The sequence below is a fragment of the Protopterus annectens genome, chromosome 9.part0, assembly GCF_019279795.1.
Source record: "Protopterus annectens isolate FY-2018-M chromosome 9.part0, PAN1.0, whole genome shotgun sequence".
NCBI classification, from domain to species: Eukaryota; Metazoa; Chordata; order Ceratodontiformes; family Protopteridae; genus Protopterus; species Protopterus annectens.
In genome coordinates, this window is record NC_056743.1 from 612,029,670 (window position 1) to 612,056,710 (window position 27,041).

Genomic DNA, 27,041 nt, shown 5'->3' on the forward strand with positions numbered 1-27,041 from the left:
TCTGTGTTCAGCATCTCAGGTCATTCGCACCTATATGATTCATTACCAGAATGTAGTCATATTATTTTTGTTCAAGTGACAATATAGCTACTGTGATGTCATGGATGTTGGCACAGAAAAAGACAGATAATCATCATCCTGTCTTTCTTCATCCTAGTGATTATAGAGTAAAAATGCACAATGATGATGTCATCAGTTACTAAGATATTTTCTTCTTTGATGAACAAATTAAGTAGAAACTCTGAAATCTAGAGCCTGGCTACTCTGTGAGTTACATGGGTACAATAGAACTGCATTATGGGATTTCAGCTGAGGCTATTTATTTAATATTTGTTGACCGGGAAATTCTGACAAGGACAGAGCCTATTTGCAGTGAAGGCCCTGGAAGAAATGCTCCAGATGCATGTCTATAGAATGTGGGAGGAAACTTGAATACCCTGAGGAATCCCATGTGAATGCAGGAAGGGCATGCAGACTCCACAAAGAAGGCACCCCAGCTAAGAATCGCTTCAGAGAGCCTCTTGCTGTGAGGTGAGAATGTTAACCGCTGCACTACTGCACTGCCCATTAAGTACTGACTTTTTGAGGTTTGAAGAGAAATGTTTACTATCTTCAAGGTATATTGCTTTAATGTGATCCAGTGGAGGTATGGATGAAGTCATGAGTTGATTAGTGATTTCTGTGAGACTTCAGTACAGTAGAGATTGAGGATTTTGCCCCCCCTCCCCCTGTATTTTGATCTCAGACTTCTTATATATAATTATCAGGGGATGTGTTGGTGTAAGGGAGCTTGCTCCTTGAAAAAAAAATGTTTACATTTTTTTTGTCTTTTTCAGTTGGATGGTGATCAACTAGTTGTGTTTTATTACTTGTCATTTGATGCATTTTTCTTTTTGATATATAGGAATACGTACACAAACAGACCCAAACATGTGTGTGTGTGTGTGTGTGTGTGTGTGTGTGTGTGTGTGTGTGTGTGTGTGTGTGTGTGTGTGTGTGGGTGTGTGTGTGTGTGTGTGTGTGTGTGTGTGTGTGTGTGTGTGTATATATATATATATATATATATATATATATATATATATATATATATATATATATCCAGAGAAATAGACAGATAAATATGTATATACATGGACTACATACTAAGCCCAAGGCTTCTTGGACTTCAAATAATTCCCTTTAATTTGAGGTAAGGAGTCTTGCAATAAGAAGCAGAGGGACGGGAGCTGTGAAGATGGGGTGTGAAGCCCCCCAACAAAAATACTTTAATGGCATTATATTGAGTTTTGATTTGCTATCATTTTTATGTTATTTACACTTCATTTTTCATAGCAGCAAAACTTATAATTACAGATCTCACACTTTCAGTAAGAAACCATTCAAACGTGGAATCTATAATGTTCTGTTTTGGAGCTTTTATAATTTCCATACTCTGAAAATAGCATAGCTCTAGCTCTCATGAAACACAAAATCATAATATATGCAGATAGTGTGAATCTATTGAAAGCCATAAAAAAAAAAAAAAACTGGTCTGGATGTCAAGAAAGAAACACAGGATGTTAGCGTTGGCATTGGTAGAAAAGAAGGAGATTAATTGCTAACAGTAATAAAGCCATTACCATGAACCTTTAAACCCTCAGATGTTTTGGGAAAAATGTTAGCATTCATAATTATCAGCTACAGAGCAATCTCATTTCCAGGTCTAGTAGTGTAAATGCATACTCCCAGTGCTTTTATTTAAGCACTGTGTAGAAATTAATCTTAAATTAGGACTGAAGCAGTCTCTGTTACCTTATTAGATTTGAAGCTAGAAGAACCTTAGATATTACTCTTCTAATGATAATTACATCTTAATCTCTATGTAGCATGTACACATATTTTTGTCTACAACATTGATACTAAAACAAACTACAATAAATAAACTTGTAACGCTCTCTCTCTCAAAACTCTTTATGCAACATTTTACTTTGCAAAAATAGATTAGTGTTACTAATAACTAACTGCTATAGCCAGGATGTTGACTGCCTTTATGATTTTCAACTTTAGTAGCAGGAAGACTGTTCCTCTACCACTTGTATATTGCTAATGGTTCTCATATTTAACTACCCCGTGATATTTCAAGATTTAAAGCTACCTAACTTTTAAGTAGCCTACATGTGGTATAGTAGAAGGGAAAAAGGACTTCTGTAAAGTCTCTCCTGCATCCAGAAATTAATTATAAATATGTGTAATTCAAAGGCATGTTGCTGGGACATTTAACTGCCCTCTATAAATGTTAATGCATTGCTGTAGAAAATATAAAGAAGATTCATTGTATATTCTCATACTCTTAATTTTTGATTTTAACAGAAATTGCTGATATATGCTGCTATCATGGTAGATAAGTTGTTTACGCTTCTTTTTCAAATACTTAGGACCTGTTGACATAAGTACCAGAATGGATTTATTGTATCTCAGTAGGTATCACCTTGTAAAGAACTATTGCCTATGTCTTAATATTTATAACACTACTTGTGGACTATGAGCTATATCATTATATATGTCTGATTTTGTCTTTTATCAGATTCAAGACTGAAAATCATCAATGGATAGTTCAACTATGGTTAATAAACACAGGATAAAAAAAGAACGTGGAGTAAACCACTCCCCCAAACAAAGTACGTGAAATAAAAGGATAAAACAGCAAAATGGAGGAGCGGAACACAGCAGACAGGAACGAGATGTCCTCGTGATGAATGTAAAATAGCTCAGTTTATAATAAAACGATATCCAGATACTCCAAGGATGGTTAAAAGATTTTATTCGTGGTAAAGACGAGTTAGCGCTTTCACCTATGCAGGCTTCATCAGACTCAACACAGCTATACTAAACAGTCAATTAATATATACTCTAAACAAGCGGGAAGAAACAATGATAGATATTAGCTAATTAATTAATTAATCAATTAAACACAACTATCAACAAACATAATTCGCTAAGATGCACAACCAATTGAAGCACAATAAATGGCATATAAAACTACATAAAAAACTTAATAAAAGTTTATAAAAGTTACATATATTAATTTATAAATATATGAATATATATAAATATGTACTATTGTGCTAAAAAGCAAAATATATATATCCAAATATAAAAATAATAGCAACAATAATACATAACTCTATATATTGCAACACCATAACTAAAGTGTGGCATGTATAGAGAGGTAATCTATACACAATCTATATTATGTATAAACATTTAATCTCCTCATTTTTAGAAATGGTTTGACTGATAGCTTAACATTCAAACCCGGTGGATTATCAGATCTAAATCTCATGATCCAAAAATTCTCTCTTCCCTCTGTATGTGTCCTTATATCCCCTCCCCTACTGCTGAAGTTGACTGTCTCTAAAATCCTGAAACTAAAGACATGGAGGGGGCCGCATTCAAGGACATGTCTGGCTAAAGCATTACTTTTATGTGCCATCCTTATACTGTAAAGATGTTCTCGTATGCGGTCTCTAAAGGTCCTATTGGTCTTGCCAACATAAAAGGGCTTCACCCTCGGGACCAAACCACGCCAACCGTGGGTAAATCCAGCATTACCCATGCCCACGCGTGGGTTATTGCTATATTATATACCTGAAAACTTTGACAGTTACATTGCTACCTGACAGCAAAAGAAGCACACCAATCTTGGCCATACCTGGGGTAAATCCAAGCTAAAAACAATAAATGTGTGAATTCTTTCCCTTATGAAATGTGAAATAGAATAATTTGCTATTTTATTTTATTATCAAGCCTCATTTGTATTATTTAAAAAAAATAAAAATTTTTTCACAAATCAAATGCTGTGCAAGTAATTTTTAGCTTATCCTACCAGATAGCTTCAAAATTTCAAAGTCAGTACATCATAACACTTAAATCTGTCATCAGTGTTAAAAAGATCTCCAAAAAATCTTACATTTTATCAGAAATGTGTTTATCAAAACTCGGAAATATTAGCAAATAGCTGCAGCAATGACATGTAGGGTGATGGGAAATGTAATACAAAACAGAATCTTACACTGTCCTAACTTACAAAATCACATTTATTCTTAATTTTCAGTATTACATTTTCACATTCTTTAGTCTCATGCACTGGGGATTGCCATAGTCTCCCTAGATGAAACAATTTCTTCGAATGCTATACAGATCCTTTTTCTCGAAAGCAACATTAACAATTGTATCTGTGTCCATTTTTTCCTAACATGGAACAGGAATTTCCATTCTTATCTTTTTAGAACACTAATGTTTCTTACCTGATCTCACTTGATAGGAATGAATAACACAGTGACAGCTAGATTACTAAAACACTTCCTCCATTTAGAGATAAGTCATTCATACATCTACAGTGTACTGCTGCAGGAACATATTTCACTGTTTCCAGCCATAACATTCCCTGAATAAGAGTTCTGAAAACACTTGTTCATTATGTATGCAGTGCATGCATTACACTAAAGGCTGTAGTAGTTATTCAGTAAATTAACTGCTCTCAGTCTCACAAGCACAACACTCAGCCATGTACTGTAGACTAGATATTGAAAAAAAAGTAATATAAATATTCTTGCCAGCCTTAAGTCGAGTGTGATATCCTTCCTTCTCAGTATAAAATAGTGAGTAAAATGTCAAATCACAGAAAAAGTGTACAGTTGCAAAAAAGGATTCATAATGTGCAATATAGTAATTACCTGTAAAATAATGTTAGTCCTGGCCACCCAATGAAGGAGAAAATCTGTACCTAGCCATAGTTTTACATAATAAATGTTATCTGTCTTGCTAATTCAGTTTTTCTGTTTCCTTCAATTAATGCTTCAGGTTTGCATTACAAATTAATGCTAAGTAACAGTATTACTATCAGTATGTATTTGAAAATGGTTTGCATAATTTAGAGATAGTATTCTAAGAAATGTTGTTATTGTATCTGTCATGCAAATAATAATGCATAATAAAACTATTATATAATCACATCCAAATCACTGACTGGAGAGATAAAACCAAAACTCCATATTCTAGCATCTTAGAGTATAGGATGCAGAGAATTTAGCTTACCACAGAGAGTAACAATAAAAAAAGGAATTTTGTTCCAGTCCATTACCTGCAAAAAATGATTATCATTAGACCATTTTCAGTGAATCAACTTTCAGGAAATAGGGCTTCATCCTCTTGTATATGGTCCAAAGTGTTATTGTATTTATTTAATTAAAAGGTCAAAGCACAAAGCTAATTTTGATTGATTTGTTTATGAAGGTAGGGTTGCTTGGTATGAAGGTAGGGTGATTATGGACCAAGTTTTGTATGAGGGTAAAATGAATCACATACTGAATAATCAATCCAGATATAGTACAGTTTCACTTAATGAAATCAATATAGCCTATAAAAAAATCGACTTGGCTATAAAAAACCTTCTGGATATATCTGTAATCGATCAAAGTATTTACACTTTTTTACACAATGCGGAACCGAGGGTACCTTCCATTTTTGGAATACCCAAGGTCCACAAAAACCTGCACGACCCTCCCTTAAGACCCATTGTTGCAGCCCAAGGTTCAAAAATTTCTACCATTTCCAAGTTCCTGGATTATCAGTTCAAGAAACTGTGGCCTAAAACTAACCATTTGCTTAAGGACTCTTGGGAATTTCTGAAACAAATAACTCCTGGCCTAATGGTACCTAATTTAAAATTTCTGACTATTGATGTAATAGACTTGTTTTCAGTAATCCCACATGAAACAGGCCTGCAATGGCTAGAGGAAGCACTTACATCTTGTCCCAAGGCCAATAACCAGGACAACTTTTTAATAATGAACCTCATGAAACTAGTATTGCACTGCAATTTTATTTACTTTGCAGGTGAATACTATAAACAGACTTCAGGGGTTGCTATGGGGGCCAATTGTGCCCCCACATATGCGGACATCATTCTCTCCATATGGGAGAACAAGTACGTATTCAATAGTCCTTACAAACAACATTGGGTTGCCTATTATAGGTTTCTCGATGACATTTGTATTTTTTGGACAGGATCGGATACACTTATGCAAGAATTTATGGAGTATTTGGCTTCCACGACAGATTTTTTAAAATTCACACACCAAATTCATGAGAACAAGGTGGAATATTTGGATGTCCTTCTCAGTATAGATGGACAAGGAGGGTTCAAATCTAATGTGTACAGAAAGCCAACATTCTCCAATAGTTATATCCATTACAAGAGTCTACATCCAATGTTCCAAAAAAGGGGCATCGTAAAGGGTCAATTCGTTAGAATATCTCGAATGACCTCTAACGATGAAGATTTTTTGACAGAATGTCAAAAATTAACTAACATGTTCCGTGACAGGGGTTACCCGGAGGTGTTTATTAACAACATTAGGGATCAAGTCACAGCGGGTAGAAGGGACAGGTTTAGTCCTGTCCTAGGTTCAGGTATCATCTCCTACAGTCAGGACACTAATGATAATAATTTAGAATTTAAGCAAGCGTTCATTACACAATACAGTACTAATTCTAGTTACATCAGGGATATCATTTCCAAGGAGTGGGAAACATTCAAGGAAATAACTGATTTAACTAATTTGTATGGTAAAAAAATCAGAACAGTTTATCGTAGGGGGAAAAAACCTAAAAAGTTTGTTAGAGCACGGTCCTATACACAACAGTTCTTCACGTACACGTAAGGGTGCCTTTAGATGCGGGACCTGTGTACAGTGTTCTTATATTCTTCATGATGAACAAGTGACACTCACTGCACTGAACAGAGTGATTAAAGCTAGGGCATATTACAACTGTAATAGTCAAAGAGTTATATATCTTGCCATATGTACAAAGTGTCCAGCATATTATGTGGGGAAAACTGAGCGAAGTCTCAAACGGAGGATATATGAACACATGTATGATGTACAAAAAGAAAATAACAATAATGCTTTGTTTAAGCATACATCTACATGCCCTACAGCTAGATTTAAATTTTTTGTTTTGGACAGTATTCATATAGACCCTAGGGGAGGACCATGGCAGGCTAAGTTGGAGCAAAGGGAGACTTTTTGGCAAATTACCCTAGAATCAAACAAAAAAACAGGCTTAAATGATTATATATCCATTAAGCCTATTTTAAAGTTAAAGGCTAATTTAGTCTAAATACATTTTTAAACAAAAATTTTCAAATGGATATATGTTATATATTTTTAGAGTTTTTTAACATTTTGTATGTGTTTCGTAAACAAAAAACTTTTTTACCTTGGATTTATGACATTTATATACTTGGCATGTTATTTTGCTACACAGGTTTTCAGTGCTCAGTAAATTCCTGTATAACACTAGTTGCAGAAACTTTTAGGCTTGTTTTTTAACTTCTTTAATTGATCAATTTACCAATTAGAGAGCTTGTTATCTATTGTATTTAAGCCTTACTCAATGTTCTTGATGTTATCTGATGAAGTTGCATTCAGCAACGAAAACGTGGTGTACTGAGAGAATTGTCTGCGTTAAATAAAGGAGTGTTTGGACAAATAGCTGTGCTTTGGACCAGGATTTTTTGGAACCTTGGATATTTATTGGCCTGTTTTACCCTGCTGCTGGTCTTGGTATTCAAGGTAGGGTTGTTACAATCATAATTTTCAGCTTCAATATATACCATAGGTATAAGAATATTAAAGTATGTCCTAGAAAGTGGAAACAATAAATTCAATAAATCCTACTAAAGTATGAGAACCATAGAGGCTGTCATACAGCTAGAGATGCAAAGGGTATTATATATAAAAAAGAGACCACATGTACATCTTTTCATATAAAAACAGCAGTCATTAACAGTAAAAAATATTTTTAAAAAGTATTAAGTATGCTGCTGGAGACTTGGGAGGAGGGTGAATTAAAACCTAACATAATGACATTTTTTAATTTATAAAGTGAACAGTGTCACTCTCTATATGACAGTTAAACAAACATGATTGTTGTGAAGGGCAAGTGCTTTGGGAAGTGTTATTGTTTTTCAGTTTCTGTTAATATTATGTTAATGCTACCTGATGTTGCATGCACAAACCATCTGACCTACACTTTGCAGTCTGACTCAGCACGACACTGATTTTAGAGAAACCTTGCACAGTTAGTGACAGCATAGCTACCACATGCAAATCTTTGACCAAATGCTATAAAATTCCACTTTGCTCTAACAGAGAATTAAATACAGTATTACAAATACATCTCTTTCAGTATGTGGTTAATATATTGTTTCTGTGGTGCTCATGTTAATAAGAGGTGGATGGAAGCTTCTAATAATTTATTACTTAGGTGCTTCCTAGCTAAAATGTCTCTTTGCTAGATTACTCTTTGTGTTCTTCATTCTTTTTTTCAGGGAGGAATGGAGCTAGTACATATCTGTAAACAACTGTGTTGTATTACAAGAATAATGTTGGGTTATGGTTGGTATTTGTTTCTTTTTTTATGTTCTAAAAAATTGACTTTTTACTGTTGGTTTTATTCTGTTTATCACTGAAGATCCCCTATCTTTTTGGTCTATATGTCTCATGACTACAGAAAATCTGATTTCTATTTCAAGGTGTGCTCAGCTCAGTTGTTTTGTTTTCTCATTCGGGAATTGTTAATATCTATGCATTAAGATTAGATATCTTAGTCTACTACTTGAAGATTTATATTGATCTGGGGTAATAGCGGATTCTCATGATAACACACTCCTTACCTCTGTCATTCCATGCTCATTCCTTGAAAGTCAGAGGATTAGGCTTATCATTTAAAATTTATAAAAGGTACATGTAGATTTAATTCCAAACTAGATAATATTTTCTACCAAGAAATGCAGTTGACTGCCAACAAGTCCATGAGATTAAAATGGAATGGGTTTTCTTTAAAGCCATGTTTGTGCAGAAATAAGTAAAATAAAGTATCCATTCCTTTTAGTAAGTATCTGATGGATGCAAGTGTTGACAGAGCCACGTGGTGATTTGTAGATAGTTTTGTGAACCACATGACACGGACAGTGGTTATTATCCAGTACTTTTGATCTACTAAAACAGAACAATTCTATATGATGCTTTTAAAAATCTCATCTTTTGGAACCTTCCATTTTTTGATAATTGTCATAAATGGCTTTGATCTGATTACAGGTCATTTATTGAATAAATGCAATCATATCTGCTGTGACCTCCATCCAAGGACTTATAATTCTGAATGATCCCCTATGCAAACATACTGTATGGCACACTTTCCAATTTAAAGTACAAGTTTCAGTCATTGCTCTCACAATAAATATTATGGTAGTCACCTTGCTATATTCTTATTTCATATTACCTGCCTTTCTTGACTGCCTAGATAAACATTTGTTACAGGGAGTGTAAGAACTTGGAATGGTTTTGCTATTGATTATTGTGAGGTGTGATATATGTGCTTTCACAACAGAGTATATGGTCCACCTGCTTCAAAGAGATGAAAAGTATGTATAGCTTGAATTCTGACTGGTACAAGAGTTTTAGAAATTTCATATACCATTATGTCTGGAAACAGTAAGCATGGGTAAGGAGCCATATTATTTATATTTATAGCATTTCTATACAAATGAAAGGTGGAAAAGGGAAATTCATAGTAACCAATCCAACAAAATATACTCAAAACACAGACATATCTTAGAAATAATGTTGACAACCCAAACAGACAACTTTCAACTACCGTGCATTTTGTTATTGGTATGTGAAAACAAAGTGTTTTTATTGGTGGTGGTTTTAATTAGAAAGAGTATTTAAGGACTGCCTGTGTAGTGTATTAAACAGTATCTGATGAAGTCTGATTAAACAGGACAAAAACACTGTTTCTGAAGTGCATTTATTTGTTTATGTGATTAAACCATCTTACTTTACAAGACGTGTAGCAGTGACTTTCTTTTCCTTGGTGCCTATTTGTGCTTTGGTTCATCGTCTTTTTTGGTACCAAATCAAGAGTTATTTTGGTTCTAGTATTTATTTAACACTTCTTTACTGGGAAAGTCTGACTTGTAAGAAAGCCAATTTTCAGCAGAGGCTCAGGGAGAAATGCTCCAGATGCATGTCTTTGTTATGTGAGAGGAAACCAGAGCACCCATAGGAAACTCACACGAATACAGAGAGGACATGCAGACTCCACACAGAAGGCACTCCAGCTGAGAAATAAACCGGAATACCTCTTGCTGTGAAGCAACAATGCAACTACTGCACCACTCCAACATCCAATAGCTGGTTTTTAGCTTGTACAATGCTAGGATCAAGTAAATATAACAAGCTGCTATAAACAATAGTCTACAAGTGACTTGTATTTCTGTATCTGTATCTATATATATGGGTGCAGGACACATGATCTAATATGCACCTACACCAACACCCAGAATATCGACATGAAAACATCAAAACAGCAAATGATGCACATTCTGCTCATGCTATGGGAATCACTCTAGAGTGGAGCAAACCAAAAACAAATATTTTTGTATAGGGGTGGTAAGCTGCCCTGCACTTCCCTCCACTTCCTGCTAATTATATATAAAAACTCAGAGATTGCACAATGTCTGGGTAAAGGGAATATTCTCCTATCCAGGAATTGTGGATCTCACACACCTGTTGACCAGCTATCTGATTTGAAGAAATGGAGCTCACCATGCAGATGTCAGTGTAGGTGCATTTTTGATCAAGTGCCCTATGACCATTTATATACATATATCTGTGTGTGTGTGTGTATACACACATGCACATGCATACATATGTACCACCACACACACACGCACACACGCACACGCGCACACGCACACACACACACACACACACACACACACACACACACACACACACGCACACACACACACACACACACACACACACACACACACACACACACACACATTTGGATATGGCATATGATTGATGAGCTTTTATCAGAACACATTCTGATAAACAAAAAGAAAAATCAATCGTCAAAGCATCACAAAGAAGTGAAAATAAAATATGATTTTTTACAGAGGTAAAATCCCCTATGCACTCCTTTACTCATTCCTTTTTTGTAAATATACTAACTCTCAGATTGTTTAACAGTGGAGGTATATTTAAACATCCTTACTTCCCTTGTTCTCAGATCGTTTTCTTCCAAATATAAGAACAATAAAATGTTTATTGCTTTTTTTTTCTTTCTCTCCATATCTTTCTGCTGAAGACCACCAGCTGCCACCAACTCCTCTTCTCATTCATCAGGTCTGCTGGACACACCTTAACTTCCCCATAGATCATCCCAGCCAGCAGAGAGCTCAGAGGTCTAAAAGTGTCACTTATTAACCCCATAGATCAACCCAGCCAGCAGTGAGCTCAGAGGTCTAAAAGTGTCACTTATTAACCCCATAGATCAACCCAGCCAGCAGAGAGCTCAGAGGTCTAAAAGTGTCACTTATTAACCCCATAGATCAACCCAGCCAGCAGAGAGCTCAGAGGTCTAAAAGTGTGACTTATTAACCCCATAGATCAACCCAGCCAGCAGAGAGCTCAGAGGTCTAAAAGTGTCACTTATTAATGATCTGTTTCTTTTGCCAAGGGAACAGGGTTAGAATCCTTTCCATTTTCATTTGCGTACATGTCGCTTAACCAGATAGTGTTTTGGAGCAGTTGGCATGTTGGGCTTGGCTCCTTATTGGTATCCTGAATTGCATGCCTAGTAACTTCCTATGAACCTCTGTACCCAAGTTCAGGGCCAGTGAGGAGATTGAGGACACTGGTACAGCATCTCATTGCTGGGGGGATTGCGCCCTAACTCCCCCAACACCATGTGGCAGTCCTTATGAACTCCACAATAGCTGACTTCAGGAGGTGCATGCCTGCTTTGCACATTCACAATCTCCTGACCACGTGGTATACAGCTTGCAGGTCAGAGCTTGCCAGGCTGTTAATGGTGCTATTACAGTAAGCCTTGGCAGCCTTCCTGTCCCCAGAAAGTGAGATCTGGCATTGGCTCCTAATTCATGTCTTCCACTGCCTAGTCCCTTCACTAGTCAAATATAGATTTTCTGCAGTGCAGTCATGGCTTTATTCCCCTGACACATAGGACCAGTATATCTCACGTACTTTATTAGCAATTATGAAAAGTACAGGACAGCTTTTCCTCATGAATAACTACTTTAATTGCTCAGTTTTTTTTTTGTTATAATCTTAAAAGACCATCCTGCAGTAACAGATGCCTTTGTTTTACATCCTTTAGTATAAGGCCAAATGTGGAGTACTTAACAGAATTGGAGTTATGCTTTGTGGCTTGGTGTAAATGTTGAGCTAGTCCTAGTTGTTGGGCAGCTATTTTTATTTGTGCAGTTTTGACTGTATGGTGCTTTCACTTACTTTATTAGTAAATTATCCCAAATACAAGACAACATCCTCTTATTAACACAGAGGTGAATGAGGGATCAATGTCCATGGCTCAGTCAAGATCTAACTATACACTCACCATCAAAGAAAAAGTCCTTCTTGACATATTCTCCTCAGGATTCCTTAAAAAATAATCACATCTGGGGAGTTTTTAATTAATTTTTTTTTAAATTTTATTTTAACATTTGTTGACTGGTATTGTCAGACTGAGCCTTAGCCCATTTTTAGCAGAGGCCTGGGAGGAAAAGCCCCATATAGAAATTTATTTTTAAAAACAAGTAATGGATATTACTTATAACAAGCAGGTTGGAATACATGGCATGCACACATAAAGTATAAGATCAGTAAATAGCAAGAGACATTTGGCATGCAGTGCAACAGTATGTGCAATCAAAAGAGAGTAAGAAAATATCTATAGTATCAACAGTGATCATAACATTTGCAAGTAGAACATAGGGTATGAAGAAGTGCAGGTCAGTATGCCAAGGAAGCAATACATAGTTGGAGAGGTAAAAACCAAAAGGAGTAGAGGAGAATAATCTGTCTTCAGAAAAGGAAGGACACAGGAAGTGGATGGATGAGTAGTAAGAGAGTTAGTTTGGGCTTTGGCATGTGCAGATCCATGATTTTTGTTGAGCTTCTTTAAAAGTTTTTTTTGAAGCTTTGATTGTACGGTAGAGTTCTAATATTCAGTGGGAGCCTGTTCCATGCTAAAGCAATAGAGTAGCTATATATGTGTTGGCCAATTGTTCTTTTTCACTCATAGATTTCTAAGAGGAGCTGGTTGGAGCTATGAAGAGAGTGGTTGGGGTGTATAGTTTTATAAATGAGGAGATGGCAGGGCAGGAGGTGGCTTTGTTGAAGATGGGGTGAATATGAAGTGGTTGGAGCAGTAGGAGTTGAGTTTTAGCCTGTTTAAAGCCTGCTTAAAGTTTATAGGGAAAGGCAGTGGTGAAAGCTGAAGGGTTTATTTGCAGCAAACCTAGCAATTTTGTTGTAAGTGAGTTCAAACTTGGACTTAAGAGAGGATTGCGAGTTAGTTATGATTGGAGAGGCATAGAGAACAGTTGGAAGAAGGTAAGCATAAGCTATAGAAAGTCTAGAGTCCATGATGAGGTATTTTTACTTCTATAAAGCTGTCCACAATTTGGTGTGTCTTCTTAATGCAGTTTAAGACTTGCAGGTCAAATTTAAGTTGATTGCCTATGATCACACCAAGTAGCTTGGTGTGGGTTTCAACATTTATCAGTGTGTTGTTAAGCAACGTGATGGTAAAGCAAGGTTTAAGATGAGAAAGGGATTTTAGCAGAAATAGAAGTTTGTTTTTTAGGCATGAGTATAAGTTTATTGTTAGTTACACAATTTTTGACAGAGTGGACGGAGTTCTGGGTTAAAGAGTGGAGGTCAGAGATATTATCAGATGTGGAGATGATAGTGGAGTCATCAGCATACTGTATAAGAGAAGAGTTAGAACATGAAGTATGAAGACAGTTAGTGACAATATTAAAAACTAATGGTCCTAGTATGTCGCCTTGAGGTGCACCTGTATTGACAGAGAGAAAGGGAGAGAAGCAAGAGAACCATTTGACAGACTGATGACTGTTGGTGAGGTAGCTAGAAAACCATTCCTGGGTTGGATTAGAGATATTAAAGTCAGATAGCTTGGAGAGGAATTTGGGGTGGGAGACAGTGTCAAAGGCTTTGGAGAGGACAAGAAATAGGCAGGGCACTAGTTTGTTATTGTATCTGGCTTCTAATATGTTTTGGGTGAAGGAAATTAGGGCAGCAGTTGTGCTTTGGTTGAGGTGGAATCCATGTTGGGTGGGTGTGTGTAAGTTCTGCTGAAGAAGGTAGCCCAGGATTTGCTTATGTATACATTTTTCCTAGTATTTTGGAGAGGGGACACAGAATGGCTATGGGACTGTAGTTTGAGAGACCAAAAGAATGTCCTCCCTTGTTGATAGGAATTGTGTAGAATTGTTTCCAGATAGAGGGGACAGTAGATTCTTAGATCGATTGATTAGGATGGACACAGGGTAGGCTACAGAAGGGAAAGCATGACTTTAGTTTGCTGAGAAAAGATGTTATGTAGGTAGTGGGTACAGGTTTGAGTTAGAAGGTGGTCATATGAGTTGAAGGGGGATGAAAGAGGTTGATGGTGTTACTATTGTGGGTTAATTTGTTGACAGAGTCAATGAAATGGGAGATAAGAATTGTGGCAGTTTCCAGAAGAGAGCTGTTAGGACATAGGTTAGGAGAGCTAGGGCTACCAGGATACACAATCGTATTAATGGTGTTTCAAACTGTTTTAGGACTACTGTGATGGCTATATTGAAGCTTTTGATAGAAATTTTTCCTTGTCATTGGTGACCCGTTTTTTTAATGCTGTTTTAAAGTTGTTTATAGTTTTGAAGGTATATCTGGGATTTAGATTTTAACCCATTTTTCCATGTATTACCTCTTTTGAGCATTAGACAGCATGTGGACTTAGATAGCCATGGTTCAAAATGGGATATTATTCTGATTTTCCTATGGGGAGCAAGGGAGTGAAGAATATCAAGGAATTTAGTGTTGAACTTGTGTATGGCTTAATCAAGGGATAGGTGTAGAATGAAAGACCAATTTATGGAGGAGAGTCTATTATTGAGCACTACAGGGTCAAAGTTAGAGAGAGTGTGGCAGTCTTTATATTTGTGAAATTTACAGTGTAGTGGGGAATATCCATGAATACAAATGGGAGAGTGGTCACTTAAAGAATCAGACAGAGTTTTGGCGGTGTGGTATAGGCTAGGAATGGTGACAAGGATCCAGTCCAGAACAGAGCTAGAGTAGGTCGGTTTGCTACAGTCTGTAGGTGGGTAAGTAAAGGTAGGAGAAAAAAGTAGTGGGAGGTAATGTAGTATAATAAGAGGACAGGTTTGTGAGTAGAAGAAGTAGAGTAGTGGAGGTAAGGATGAACAGCGTTTTGAGGGTGGGGACAGAGTATGAGAGGAGGTAGCTAAGGATAGGGAGCAGGTAGAGAAGAGAGAGAAACTACTGTGTGAAGGCAGAGGAGAAGTATGATAACTAGACTAGTTTCATAAAGGAGTTAAGACATTATGATGTCTGGTGGGGTGGAGTTTATTTCAAATGTGAGGAGGAGGAGTTGTGAAAGTAGGAAAAAGGAGTGAGGATGTTTGTGTGTGGGTGTGAGGGGTTCTAGTGGAGTGGAAGGTGTAAGATGGGGAAAGTGCTTGTAGTTATAGTTCAATGGGTGTATTGTTTCGGTGGTGGTGTGGCAAGGTAGATGATAGAGAGATATGATTTAGGGAGTTTACGGGAAGGGGATGTGTGGAAGTGGAGGGGAATAGTGTGGTTAAAGTATAAATGAAGTGGTAGTGGGGGTGAGTGGGTTTGTGGGTAGGGTAGGGTGGAGTAGAGCGAGCCTGACTAGAGTGGGTTGCACCAAAACAAAAATGGCCTTTGGAAGCCAGGCTCGTCTGGTCAGTACCAATATTTATAATAGGAGTGGAAAAAATTAGGATAAAAGACCCACCTCACGACTGCTTGAAATTTAATAGGGAAACTGGAGTAGTAGGTCAGATAGCTAGTCTAAACCCTGTGCTACTGGTTTTGACTGCTTGTTAAATGCAGGGGGGACCTAACCTAATGAGACTTAGTCAGTGTGCATGCCGCTAAGCTACCACTCTGAGTTTATAACAGTAAAATAATTACAAAAACTGTAGAGTAGTATGGGGTCACATACATAGAGTAGAATCTCAGAGGTAAGCTGGTATGGGGGACACTTTCTTTCTGTAGGGAGGAATTATTCTTTGCAGACAAATAACGCTCTCATTTGCAGAGTAAAGGTACAACTATAAGAGGAAAAAAAGAATGTATGATGCAATCATGGTAGTAGGTGATGAGTATAGGTGGGATGGCTGTTACATACATAGACCCAAAGGGTAGCAAGATGCAGTGAAAACAGTGAAACTGAAAACTGATTAATACAGTAACATTGTCTACAATTCAAAAAGAAACAGTCTTAGCAGATTCCTCAGACAATCTAGCTGCTTAGAGGTATCAACACATCAAATTTGTTAACATCCTGTTAATTTAGGTAATACAGTGTAATTTTTCTGCAAGCACAATGCCACATCACATTTATAGTCCTGTATACAGGCAGACTAGGACAACTAGATCAGCTCCAGTCTGCCAAGCATAACCATGGAATGCCAAACGTTAACTGCTGTAATACAAGTTTCTTAGTCACCCGTACAGTACTGAAGGTAGAATTACAGAGTCTACTGTCATTCAACAGATATGCAGAGTACAAAAAATATTTCTTGCGAATACATACAAGTAGCTTATAGTAGTAGTGAAAAGAAAAAAACTAAAAGCAGCCTTTCAGTGGTAACTCAGCTCAAGTACACTGTATTTCCTTAATTACTGCAGCTGACAGATCGTATTGAAAAGAGATTATACATTCAATAGAGGCATGAACTGTCCAGTGCAGACTATATGAACAGAAAAGGCAAAACACTTACATGGTGAGCAAACCACTCCTAGCCACTAGGGTGAACCTAACTGGGCAATAGAAGTTTTTAAAACTGGCACCCATTGATTCTAGGTCATTTTAAAGCCTTAGGTCTTACTCTTGGAATGGGGGAGGGGCCACAAGCCAGTGCAGTGCTAGGTTTTGAAAAAAGGGGAACGAGTGTGTAGTAATGGTTGTATAGAGAAACTAATTACATGGTGATGCACCAGGCAGGCCTGTCCGAGCCGCCACAAAACAAAAAATCTGTGGAAGACAGGATCCTCAGGTCAGTGCCAGTATTTGAACCAGGAGTATAAAAAAATTAGGATAAGAGACCCGCCTCATGATTGCTTGAAATTTAATAGGGGAACTGGAGTAATAGTTTAGATGTATGGATGTCACAAGGTTAAAATCTACACAAATAAACATAGCTTTCCAACATCTAAGGTTAGATCATCTTGTACAGCAATCTACAAGACACAGCTTTAACTCTGGTAATACACTCCACATTAGATGTTATAAAAATATAAAACATGAAACATGCTGATATTTATGTATAAACCATGGTTAATTATTTATTTTATTTATTTATTTATTTATTGACATTTGTTAACTGGGTTTGTCCAACTGGGCTTGTGGCCCATTTTCAGTGGATACCCGAGGAGAAAAGCTCCAGTAGTACATTTTAACAAGTACAATTTTAAACAATATTGATATAATAGCAGTTATAGCAAAAAGATTCACATATGTTGGGTTACATGCATAAAGTTAAAGTTGCATTAAAAAGAAGCTAAGTAACAATTTTACATTGATATAGTTCAATAGGTCAACAATAAAAACATTTTTGTTTGTATAAAATTATGCAAATGCATAGTAGACACATTGGAGAGAGAGGTGTAATGAGGTACTAAGTATGGTCCTTTTGAGGGTACATGAAGGGAAGGAAGACTGGGTAGGGTCATGGCAAGGGCAGGTTCTGGAATTGAGAAAATAAGCTTTTAGTTCATTTTTTAAAGTGTGAGGTGTGGGAGATTGAACGTAAGTCAAGGGGAGGTTTGTTCCAAGCATGGGCAAGGGAGTGTTTGTAGAGTAGTTTGGCTACTGACCTTTTTGGGTGGTAGATATCAAGTAATTGTTGGTTAGAAGTACAGAGGGTCCAGAATGGGATGTAGATGGAGACTAAGGAAGATAGAGATGGACAGAAGGAGGGTTTATAAAGAATAGAGTGCAGCATATGAAATTGATAAGATAGCAGAAATTGGGGAAGTTCAAGCCATTGAAGAGAGTTTAAAGAAATGCAGTGGTGTGAGTTGTATGGGGAGTTAGTAATGAATCTGGCTATTTTATGGTAAGTCTGTTGGAGTTTGTTTAAAGTGGAGGCCTGGATATTGGTAAGAACTGGGGCGGCGTATAAGAGGGAGGGGAGGAGGAGTGCCTGGCCCAGGGTAAGTCTAGATTCAGGGGTTAGGGATTTTTTGTTCTGATACAGCAGACCTAGTTTCTGGTTTGTTTTTTTATATATTGGAGTATGTGTAGGTTGAACTTTAGTTCGTCATCGATAATGACCCCTAGGAATTTTGTGTGGGTGTCAGTTTGGACAGTTGTATTGTTAGAAGATGTAATAAAAAAGGAGGTTTTGTGGTGAGAAAGAGAACGGGGAAGGAAAAGTAGGAGTTTAGTCTTTTAATATAATATTTCTAAATATCCTTCCAGATCAAGCACCATTAAGAATCAAAAGAGTTAAAAACAAATCAGCCACTTGGTTAAGAAAAAAAAATCGTTCAAATAAAACTCAGAAATCACAGACACAAACCAAGTCTCAAACATTCCTGCAACAATATAGACAGTTAAGGAACCATAGCAAATAATTTATAAAACAGGACAAAAAGCATGCATATAAATTCATAGGTTCTTAGGTGTGTACTAGGCTAATGGCCCTGGAGCCTTTACAAGCCTAGCCACAGGATTACTCTGGCATACTGCCACCCGACCTTAGTTCCCAGTGCCTCTGTTGAGTAAACCAAAGCATTGCTTCACAGTTTAACTCTTAGTTTATAAATACAGTAACCTCCCTTCTGCAAAACAAAATTGCTATAAATCCAACCATCCCACTCCATTCATTGAAGACACAACAGATCTTCACACTCACTCTTTTGCCAACATCTACAATTAAAAATACCTACGCACCCTTAAGATACAACCACAGGCCCTGACCAAATTCCACCGGAATACCTCAGATTTACTCCAGATAGCCTTGCATATCCTGTCTCAATTCTAATAGACCACTCTTTACAAAAAATATGTCCCCATCTTATGGAAAAAATCCTACATAATATCCCTCCATAAAGGTGGATCATCAGCTGAGCTCACAAACTATTGACCAATCACCATTCCCTCACCATTATCCAAAATCTTGGAAAGTTGTATTCACCCTTAAGTTAATATATATATTATGTCCTCATCACCTCCTTTCTCCCTCACAGCATGGCATCAGGCTCAACCACAGTATAACCGCATTCCTTTTATGGTTCACAGATATAAGAAATCATGATAGAAATTCAGGTCTTTTAACCTCAGCCTGATTTCTGGATCTGTCCAAGGCATGCAACGCAGTCAAAAATCAGATTCCCCTAATTAAACTCTCTCCCTTTAGCTATCACTCTCCTTGTTAACTGGTTTCTGAGTTGCCTCACTATGCAATGACATGGAAAGATGATGTCTACTCTTTACTTCCTATGTCTGTCAGAGACTCAAAAGGCTCCACCCTAGGACCACTATTGTTTAACTTATTTATCAACCACCTAAACACACTAGTCAAAGAGGCCGTCACAGTTCAATATCCCAATAACGCCACTGTAATATGTACTGACGGGGAACTACTCATGCTTCAAATGCTCACACAGAAATCCTTCTCCTCTCTAGGAGCTTGGCTTAACAACTCACAACTCCTCCTGAATCCAAAATAAATAACTAAATAAATTACTACTGCTCACCCACAACCGTCACTCTCCTCTCAAAAAACTACCATTAATACACTGTCATCTAACAAGACCAATATAGAACTGATATCGCATACCAAACTACTGGGTGTGATTAAAGACGACCACTTGAAATTTGATTTCCACTGTCAGTAAGCTATAAAGAAGATGCAGCAAAACCTAGGCCGCCTCTGTAGAGTACCTCACTGACTCTGCTAGACAAAACATAGCCGTTTCTTTTTTACTACCAACCTTTTTATATACCTCTCTTATTCTAACCAACCTCAGCTTCTTTCTATCAGCAGTAAAGAACAATGATAAACTAAAATAGTGAAATTCACAGCCAACCAATAATATATCACATCACTGCCTCTCTCTAAAACAAACAAACTGGCTTGAACTAAATAATTCTTTGTTGTTCTCACAATTAATTAAAACCTTCAAACTACTGCACAATCCTGAAAAAGTCCCATCTCCTCCCACCATCATTCAACCTAACACTACTAAAAGATCACTATACTTCATTGAAAATCATTACTCTCTATAACTAAACCTAACAATAATGCAGGAATCCCCCTGAATTCATACTGCTTTGCTAATAGCTGCAGTACCATCCCACTCTACTTAAGAACAGTCTACGGCCTAAAATACTTTAAATACCAACTGAAGCAACACCCAATAGATAACTGGCTATGCACCAGCACCATCTATGGTTAAACTCATACTAATACAACAATATGCATAACTCTCTTCTGCACAAAATTGAATGTACTATTATTATAACTATACTCTCCTCTATCATCTCATCTCCTTTATCTTCCTTGTACTTTCCTTCTTTGTGTGCTCTAACTTTTTGTCTTAAAACATGATGTAACTGATGTAGAGGACGTATGAATAATGGAACTGTTGCTCATGAATGAAACTGACTACAAATAATGAAACAACACAAATGATGTCCATGATGTCTGTATAATGAAGCTTTTCTCCCCAAGCCTTTGTTAAAAAAGTGCGTTACTCAGTCAGATTTCCCCCAGTAAACAAATGCCGGTAAATAAATAAATAAATATATAGATGTCTTAAAATCACTGTGGTACTAAACAGCTTAAGTGAGCATTGCCATTTTAACTCATTGTGGTCTTTTAAGTCTATAACAGAACTTCCACAATTAATTTGTGACGGAGTCATGAACAGTACCTTCTGACTTCAGACCAACTTCTCCTGTTTTTTTTTATATTACCACTTTATTTTTATTCTTATTCTTATGCAATCTTAGTATTGCAGATCGCTATCTTTGATTCTCATCTCTATCTCACGTAATCCCAAACACTCACTAGTCCTACCACTCTTCACTCTGCCTAACTCTTACATATCTTTGCACCTAACTTTGTAACTTCTTTGGTGCTCCATCTCATCACAAGTAAATATAGGGTTGCCACCTTTTCAAATGCCCAAAGTGGGACATTTTTGGTACAAACATCAGAATTTATTTTGCATTTATTCAAAGGTGCTAATAGCTTGTCCATTAGCATAATTTCGAGAAGCCCAGAAAGGTATATGTTCAAAAGCACAAAGGCAATGGACAAAGTTACAAAAACTGGCATAAGGTTTTGGCATATTTGCATGAGTGTATGTTTGTGCTTGTTTGCAAAACCCTTCACTGGTATGTGCTAATATGGCAAAGGGCTTTATTTGATCAGAATATCACAGAGAATTGGAAAGTATTTGCACAAGAGTATGATATTTTTATACAAGCAGTTTATACAGATAGAGATGCATGCACCAGGGCATTCATTTTGCTAAACCTAGCTGAGTCAGAGGCCATAAAAAGAGAGTGTTCATTTGTGTATGCACCTGCAGTATACAAAGGAGAAGGTGAAATCCATCATATTGTTGTACAGGCTGAATCAAGGGAGGACCCCGAGTGTTTGAAGCACAAGTTCAGAGAAATGTGTAACCCCCAGACAAATATTACATTAGAGAGGCATTTGTTTTACATGAGAGATCAGAAGCAAGGGGAACCATTTGCAGCTTATATAACTGACCTGAGACACAGAGCTAAAATGTGTCAGTTTGGTGACTTAACTGGCTGTGCAACACCACAGGAGCAGTTGGTCTGAAGTCAAAAATATACTTGATAAAGGACAGGCTTGTGTGTGGTATTAACAGTGCTGCTGTGAGAAAGATTTTGCTTCGTGATAGTGATTTAATGTGGGGCAAAGCCATAGAGATTTGTCTAATCCATGAAGTGACAGAAAAACACACAAGTATGCTTACGAGTAACAAGAGCATGGTTTCACTTGGCTCCAGAGCAAATGTAGATAGCATGCAACACGTTGGCAAACAAAAGCAGGCCCAAGCACATGGCAGCTACAGGGTTTAAAGGGAAGACATGCAGTTTTCCAGTAAGTTCTAAAAAGGGAGCTTGCACCAGCTCAGTGCAATACAAGCATGAATCAGCAAAACCCGAGTCTAGCTTTATTGTAAACTGTTGCAACTGTAGTGCAAATCATGGGTCTAAAAGAGAGATGTTCTTAGCATTTGGTCAGCAATGTCACAGGTGTAATAAATGGAAGCATTTCCAAAAGTTCTGCAAGCCAAGTAAGCCTCACAAATTTGTAAAGAAAGGTCTCAACAAAATAGCAAGTTGATCAAGCAGAGCTGAAGTAGTCAGCTTTCTATGTAGATGGTGTATCAGTACTTGAGAGAGTTGAGGCAGTGAATTTATTAACAAGGAGCAAAGTGTTTTGTACTGTCTGGATTAATGGAAGATCCACAGAGCGTAAGTAGACACTGGTTCAAAGTGTAATGTTATAACAGCAGATACATTTGCTAAAGTGAGAACTAATGAACAACTCAGTGTAGCTAGTAGTGGAGACTTGTTGCTTATGGAGGTGAAGAAATTCATACTGAAGGTTCAGTGATACTTTCATGTTATTTGGCCAAGAACTGTTACAACTTGTTATTCTATGTAGTCCGAAGACCAGTGCAATCTTTACTGGGTCTCAAAGATAGTGTAAGAATGAATCTGCTTTCTTTCGCTAAAGAAGTTCATCATATAAGTGCATTACTGAGTTCAAAATTTTCTGAAACCATTTCTCAGAGTATGCTGATGTTTTTGATAAGTTGGGCAAACTTCAAGTTCTGTGTTCCATGAAGTTAGACCCAGAAGTCACTCCAGTAGTCAGACCAGCAAGAAGAGTTCCGATAGCTATGTAGGACAAAGTTAAGGCTCAGCTGGATAAAATGGTGCAACAAAGTATGATTTGTCCAGTCACAGAACCAACTCAATTGGTGTCGTCCATGATAGCAGCTCACAAAAAAAGGTTCAGACAAAATCAGAATATGTATTGACTGAAGAAATCTGAAGAAAGCATTAAAGAGACTGTATCATCCAATGCATACAGTTGAAGAGGTTGCGGCCTTAATACCAAATGCCACTTTTTTCTCTGTCTTGGATCAAAGAGTTCATTTTGGCAAGTGATGCTGGATCGCAAATCTTCCTTTTTAACTACTTTTGGTACTCCATATGGCAGATACAGATTCCTAAGGATGCCATTTGGAATAAATTCTACAAGTGAAGTCTTTCAGCATGCAATGGAGGAAATTATTTTGGGTTATACTTGTGCCATAATAGTAGATGATTTATTTATTGGAGGCAATGGTGAATCAGAGTATGACAGAAACCTCAAGAAAGTTCTAGACAGAGCACATGAAGTAAACATGAAGCTCAATCCTCTAAAGTGCAAATTCAGACTTCCAGAAATTACCTATGTAGGCCATTTGTTTATGAGTGCAGGCTTGAGACAAGACCCAACCAAGCAAACAGCTATTCTAGAGATGTCAGCACCCGATAATGTATAAGGTCTACACCATTTTCTAGTCATGGTCAATTATTTAGGCAATTTTATACCAGACTTCAGTGAGTTGACAGCTAATGAGCAAAAATGTTGCATGGTCATGGTTAGAAAAACACCAGAAGGCATTTGAAGACCTTAAGCAGAAATTTGCTACCCCATCTACATTAAGATACTATGATGTGAACAATCCAGTTACCCTTTCCTGTGATGTTTCAACATTTCGTCTTGGTACAGTTATACTTCAAGAGGGCAGACCAGTAGCCTATTCATCTAGAACATTAACTCAAACTGAGATGCAGTATGCTCAACTTGAGAAGGAGCTTTTGGCAATAGTATTTGCATGTTCCAAGTTTCATGAGTATATTTATGGTCAAGCTACTCAGATTGAAACTGACCACCAACCTCTAGTTACTATTCTCAAGAAGCCTATGTATTCCACTTCATGGAGATTACAAAGACTGATGCTCAAATTACAAAAGTACAATTTTAAAATGGTCTACACAAAAGGTAAATTGCTTTATCTGGTTGATACCTTATACAGATCACCCAGAAATACTACAGAACAGCTTGACACAAAGACTTTTTACTTTGATTTGATGTCAGTGCACAATCTTTCTACCATTAGACTATATAAGTTGAGAGATCACACTCAGACTGATCCAATTTTACAGAAGCTTAATCACTACATTAATGTCGGATGGCCGTCAAAGCAATCTAGTGTAACACTTGAAGTGCAAACCTATTTTCCTTACAGAGATTAATTGTTGATGAAAAATGGCATTATTTTTAAAGGTCCTAAAGATGTTGTTTCTTCCTCCTTACAACAAGAGTATATCCAGATTTTGCATCCTGGTCACCCAGGATCTGCATCCACTAACAGAAGAGCGAGAAAATTAGTAGTTTGGACTTCATTACCAAAAGACATTGATAAAGCACTTTCATCTTGTTCAATGTGCAATAGCACTAGACAGCATTTGCAAAGAGAAGAACTTCAGCTAAGTCCAGTTCCTGAACTACCTTGGTCAACAGTTGCAGTTAATATCTTTGAGTGGAACAATCAACCCTTCTTAGTTTTGGTAGACTCTTATTCGGTTTGGTTTGAGATTGATCTTCTACCTAATCTAACATCCACTGCTGTTATTACTAAGTTGAAATGTCATTTCTCAGCTCTTGGTAGTACACACAAAGTTCTTTCTGACAATGGTACTCAATTTACTAGCCAGTTGTTTCAGAAATTTACAAAAGAATGGGACTTTGTACATGTCACTAGTAGTCCTGAATATCCTCAGTCAAATGGTCTAGCTGATTGTGCAGTGCAGAGTGCAAAACAACTTCTGAAAGGTTAAAGCATAACAATACTGATGTTTAAACTGCTGTGAATAAAGAACGTTCCCTTTATGCCGTGAGTTGGAGCCATTGTCCTTATTCAATACGTTGGATGTCTTGGAAGATACGTAACTAAGTCGTAGTTGAAGCAGAGTTGTGTTTCCTTTACTGGTGGAAAGCTGATAGATGTATTTTTTCTTCCCATGAAACGGAGAAGTTATTTTTCGCTAACTAACTGATACAGAGTGTGGCTGACGATTTGGACAGTTAGCGTTCCTGCACGGAGGTTGGTGTTTGTGATAACAATACCAGTGTTCTTGAATTTGCTTAATCTCAAAAACATACCTCGTGACAATATTCTTGGCTCACCTGCTCAAAGACTACTTTCCAGGCAAACTAGACCTATGCTACCCATTACTTCCAGTTTATTGCAGCTTAAACCTAAGAACAATAGAACCATCAAGGTTCAATTGGTTAACAGTGTAATATCCAGAAATCCAGTTATGACAAATTCAGCAGATTACTTCACTGGTTGGGGGAAGGAGAGATGGTACAAATCCAGACAAAGAAAGGTTTTGATCGAGTTGGACAGATTATAGGCATTTGTGTCAAACCAAAATCCTACCTGGTAGACTCTGAGGGTGTGGAATATAGGATGACCCATAGACATCTACTTCCTGTACCAGAATCATCATCACCATCATCACAACATTGTTTCTGTGATGCAGACTTCAAATCTAAGAATGAATCAGACACTGTTTCCATACCAGAATGTGTTCAAAAGTCTGATTCCATTTCAGAAAATGTTCCAAACATTCCACAAGTCAAACATTTTGCAGAGACAGTTCCAGTTGCTAAATCTAATTCACAGTTTTACGTCACATGATATGGAAGAGTATGAAAGCCTGGTAACATGGACTTGATTGTGTATATATATATATATATATATATATATATATATATATATATATATATATATATGTGTGTGTGTGTGTGTGTGTGTGTGTGTGTACTTAGTATTGTATAATACATAACAAGAATTAACTGTGAATTCTGCATGCTAAATAGACTCAAAGCATTGTATGATCTATTTCTCAAAGAGGGAGGATGCAGATCAGAGTGTAAGTGAAGTGTGCTGTATCTTTAAGAAGCATGTCAAGGCTGTATGAGCACGTGTAATTTCCAGACACGTGCAATTCCTAGTGCCATTTTGTAAGAGTAGCAAGAGTGAGAGCATGCATGATCACAGTTGCTAGTTTGTATACAAGTTACTTAAGTTAAAGTCAGTAATCTTCTATAGTGATATGCTTGTATAAAATAAAGCTGCTTGAACAGAACCCACAAAGACTGTTCTGTTGTGTCCAAAGTAGGAGAGCGATACACATCTATTTAGTAGCATACCTACTTTTTAATTTAAATGCATTATTATTACCTTTCCTCACTACCACCCGAGAATAAAGTAAAAAATAAAAAATTAGCATAATAAAATCATTTCATTTTCTCGACTATTCTTCAACAATTAAACTATGTGGTGATATACACCCTAACCCAGGCCACCCTTCCAGTTCCACAAAAACTAAGAACCAAGACACAAATCCATAAGTAAAAACAATGAATATCAGGTCCAATGAAGGCAATGTAGCCAAAGGTGTGCAGGAAAAATAGGCTTAATAAATCGTGAAAAGAACAAACAGGATTAAACGCTTTTGTCTGACAACTTACAAAGACTTCTTCAGAATCAGTACGACATCTAACAAGAACTCTTTAAGTCTCCCACCCGCAAAGTCACATGAGCATTCCCCTCCAATTAAATCTGAAGTCCAATAAAAGTTGCAATTAATGGAAATGTGGATTCTTGATTAGATTCTGGTCTCTGATCCTTGCAACTACACTCCATCAGGAATCCTTGAATTCATCAGTGATCGCTGTCCTGTCAGACGTACAGTATTACTCACCACAACAA